The following is a 4,924-nucleotide window of genomic DNA, read 5'->3' on the forward strand; positions in this document are numbered from 1 at the left end:
GTAAGATGAAATTGTTGACAAGTTTCTCCATCCACCATGATGTGGCCTATCCATCCAGTGGTGAGAATCTTTGTTTTCTTGACATTGAGATGCAATCCATGCTGAAGGCTGTATTTCTCGATTCTCTGCAAAAAGTGCCTCAATTCCTCCTCGCTTTCAGCAGGCAAGGCTGTGTTATCTGCAGATAGCATTGCTACTCAAGGCTTAAGTTATTCTAGCTGTTTTCTCAGCTTGAAAAATGCCAAGTGAGGTCTTACCTTTTTATTCCCCAATTCCAGCTCTCTGCACATTTCATTATGATACTTTGTCTTTCTGAGCTACCTTTTGAATTCTTTTGTTTAGTTATTTATTTCAGTATTCTTTCCCTTGTTTTAGTTTCTCAATGCTCTTGTGCAATTTTCAGAGTTTCTACTGACAATCATTTCGGTGTTTTCTTTATCTTCTGTCTTTGTAATGACATTTTGCTCTATTCCTGGATGATATACAGGATATTATCCCAGAACTCATCTGGTCTTGGATCACTGATATTCAAAACATCAAGCCTATTGTTAAACTGACTGTTAAGCTCAGATGGGATAGATTCAAGATCATATTTGAGTTCTTGTAGATTTCAAGAATTTCTTCTACCTCAGTTTGAACTTGCATATGAGCAATTAATGGTCTGTTCCATGTTCTGCCCGTGGCCTGGTTTTGACTACGGATATTGAGCTTCTCCAACAATTGATTTCACAGAAGTAGTCAATCTGATTCCTTTGCAGTCCATCTGATGAGGTTCATGTGTAAGTCACTGTTTGTATTTTTTATTTACAATAAATACAAAATGAGATTATTTATTTCTAGCCTTATGTTTTTTCCCCCAAGTCTATAGATTCTGATTACCATTCTTTCTTCATTGTTACCAACTTTTGCATTCCACTTATCAGTTATAATTAACACGTTGCCTTACATTTTTAAATTGATGACCGTGTTTAGAAATACATTTTTTTTGGTATTACCATCATTTGCTGCAACGTGTTAATGCATCTTGATTGCATGTTTGGTCAATTTTGGACTGCAAGTTTTGGAAGAAATTTTCAATTTCTTTCTTTTCGGCTTTAGCTGATAGGAGCATATATTTGAATAATAAATCTTGGATGATCCAGGAAGCATCTAAAGAAGATGAAGGGCATACACACAGTGACTGGACCAAAAGGAATTGACTAGCATGAAAAATCTTTCAGAAACTACCAAATGAACACGAGCCAAGGATAATGAAGGAAGAAGTTGACTCTGAACTGAAGGCATTGGTAAAAAAACAAGGCTCCAGAAGTAGATGGGATACTAATTGATATGTTTCAATTAACAGATACAGCTTTGGATTCACTCCTCAGTCTAACCCAGGTAATTTGGTGCACAACTAGCTGTCTGGTAGACTGACTAGAAGATATCTTTATTTGTTCCCATTTCCAAGAAAGGTGATCCAAGAGAATGTGGAAATTATGAAACAACATCACTTTCCAAAACCTATACCTAGACCAAGAGAGACTGTTGTATGAACACTACATGATTTAAAATTTAAAAAGGAGTGTGTCACGGTTATATTCTCTCTCCATATCTGTTGAATTTGTGATGTGGTATGAGAAAAGAATATTCAATATATCATGGGCTGTTAGGAGAGCAAACAGGTTCATCCTAGAAAGAGTGAAAGCAGGCTGCTCCTTGGAGGCAAGGATTCTGAATGATGTCAGCTTGAGGACTAATATCTGCCTGATTTAGGCCATGGTATTGTCAACCAATTATTACTCATTAGAGAGCTGGATAATGAATAAAAATGAAAGGAAAAAGAACCAATGTTTTTAATCGTGGTTTTGGAGGAGAGTACAGAATATCCCATAGACTGCCAAAAGAACAAACAAATATATATTAGAGAAAGTGCAGCTAGAATGTTCTTTGGAGCAAGAATGATAAAGCTTCCCATATACTTTGGGCATATTGCTCAGAGAGGCTATTCTTTGGAGAAGGATATCATGTTTGGGAAGGTGGACGATCAGTGAAAGAGAAGGATGCCCAACCAGATAAATTGACATTGGCACAGTGGCTGCTGCAATGGGCTCTACTATGGGAGAAATTGTGAGGATGGCACAGGATAGGACAGCTTTCAGATCTGTTCTACTTGGGATTGCAATGATATAAGTCTGGAAACTAAGGTGTGCCTGATAAAGGCCACGGTCTTTGCAATCACTTGTTATACATCAGAGAGCTGGACAATGATGAGGGATAATAGAAAGAGAATTGATGCCTTTGAGCTGTGGTGCTGGAAAAGAGTATTGAATATACCATGGATTGCTAAGAGAACGAACAGGTTTACCCTGGAGAAGGTTAAACCAGGTTGCTCTTTGGAGGTAAGGATTCTGAAGCTTTGTCTTATATACTTTGGACATGTTGCAAGGAGGGATCAGTCCTTGGAGAGGGACATCATGCTTAGAAGAGTGGAGGGACAACTCAGGACAGGAAGACCCTCGATGAGATGGATTGATTCAGGCACTGGGGTATTGGGGATAGGTGTTTCAGAACCAATAAGATTGGCACAGGATAGAGCTGGGATAAGGGCTCTTTTACATAGGGTTATTATGAGTCACAGGCAACTTGATGGCACAACAACAACAGTGCATGGGAATGATTGTATAAAGTACAATATGAATAAAGAATAGTGTGAAATACAATTTATACAAATTTTTAAGCAACCTTATAAAAATAGTTAAAGGAAACCAAAAAACAAAACAAAACAAAAGCAAAAAACAAACCAGCCAGAACAGTATATAAATTTGGAACTGCCAGAAGTTCAAGTAGGATTTATAAGAGGGAATGGCACCAAGGATATTTATTTCAGTTGTATCCTGGATGAAAAGAAAGAATACTAGAAGAATGTCTATTTATTCTTTATTTAATACGCAAAGACATTAGCATCGTCTATGTAGATCTTAACAAACTGAGCCTAATATTGAGAACAGGAATCCCAGATTGCTTAATTGTATTTATGCAAAACCTATACCTAGACCAAGACACTATTGTGCAAACAGAGCAATGAAGCAATGTATAGTTTAAAATCAGGAAGCGTGGCTGTTATGTTTGTATCCTTTTCCTATGCCAATTCTATCTGTATGCTGAGCAAACTACTGGAGAAGCTAGACTCTGAAGAAGAATGTGGCATTAAGATGGAAGACCCATCAGTAGTCCGTGCTAAGCAGATGACAAAACTTTGCTTGCTGGAAATGAGGAGGACTTGAAGCATTTGCTGCAGAAGACCAAAAAAACAACCTTAAATAGAGAATGCTTCTCAATGTCAAGAAAACAAAAATTCTTACTACTGGGCCAAAAGGCAACAAACATCATGGTAGACAGAGAAAAGGTTTAAGTTGTCAACAATTTTGTCTTGGATCCAAAATCAACAACTTTTGTTCTAGCCGTCAGGAAATCAGGAGATGTATGTATTGCACTGAGAAAGTCAACAGTCACAGACTGCTCCAAATTATTGAGGAGTAATGATGTCATTTTGCAAAGGAATATGCAACTGATTCAGGTCATGTTCTTTTCAATCACTTGCTTTGTCTCTGAGAACTGGAGAACGGATAAGGATTTTGGAAGAAGAGTTGGTGCCTTTGAGCTGTGGTTTTGGAGAAGAGTACTGAATATCCATGTTCTGCATGCCATAAGAACAAACAAATATATCTTGGAGAACATGCAGCCAGTGTCAGTGTGCTTTTTGGAGGCAAGGATAATAAAGCTTAGCCTGGCATGCAACAGGGATGTTGCTAGGAGAGACTGTTCTTTGGAGATCAACATCATGCTTGGAAAGCCAGAGGGTTGCAAAAGAAAAGACCCTCAGATGAATTGACACAGTGACTATTGCAATGTGCTCGAGTATGTCAGAAGATGTTAGGATGGCACAGGACAGAACAAGGTAAATATCTCTTGTTCATAGTGTCACTGTGGGTCTTGCTCAACTAGACAGCATCTAATGACAGCAAACAACAACAACTTCTTAGTGATGACTCTCTCTATATATATATATCCCTCACCACAATTCCTTAATAATGATGCTTTATATGCATATATATAAATGTATACAGAATATATATACATATATATTTACAAAAAAGTATATTATATGGATTTTTTGAGGCAATTCTTAAAATATTTTAAGGAAAAAATATTTTAAGGAGATACGGAAGAGATTACAAAAGTTCAGCTACAACAATTGAATTTATCAACACAAATCTTAATGATCTCTCACTTTATAAAAAATTGGTTACTCACTATTTCTGTGTTTGTCTACAAGTATATCGGTGAGACTTTGAATTATTGTGGAGTAGTACTATGACTCAAAGCAAGTGGTTCAAATGCATGTGATGCTCCTCAGAAGAAATGGATCCTCTTGTCCCATACAATTTATGGCCTCTGCAATCTCACTGGAGTGTCACCTATGAGTTGGTTCCACTCAACAGTACATAGCAATTTTGGGATTGTTGTTATGTCGCGCTGTTGAGTTGCCTGTAAGTCATAGAGACCCTGTGTGAAACAGTTCTGAACAGCTCTCTCTTGAGCCAATGATACTGTCTCAAACACACCTATTCCCCCTTTTCCCAGTTAGTGAATCAATTAATCTAATCCAAGCACTTCTTCTATTGAGATGTCCCTTCGCTCTCACAAACAGAATGTTATTCTCCAAGGACTTGTCCCTCCTGGCCACATGCCCAAAGTTCAGAATCTTTCCCTCCAAGGAATTGCTCGGTTTCACCCTCTCCATGACAGACCTGTTTGTTCTCTTCAAAGCTGTTCGTGAAATTTCAGAACTCTTCTCCAGCATCACACCTCACTCAATTCTTCTGTCATTTTTAGTCATTGTCCACCTTTCTGATGCATAGCAAGTATTTGAAAAGATGTG

Source organism: Elephantulus edwardii, unplaced genomic scaffold (genome assembly GCF_000299155.1).
Source record: "Elephantulus edwardii isolate Elephantulus edwardi_28Jun2011 unplaced genomic scaffold, EleEdw1.0 scaffold00159, whole genome shotgun sequence".
In the NCBI taxonomy this organism is placed as follows: Eukaryota; Metazoa; Chordata; class Mammalia; order Macroscelidea; family Macroscelididae; genus Elephantulus; species Elephantulus edwardii.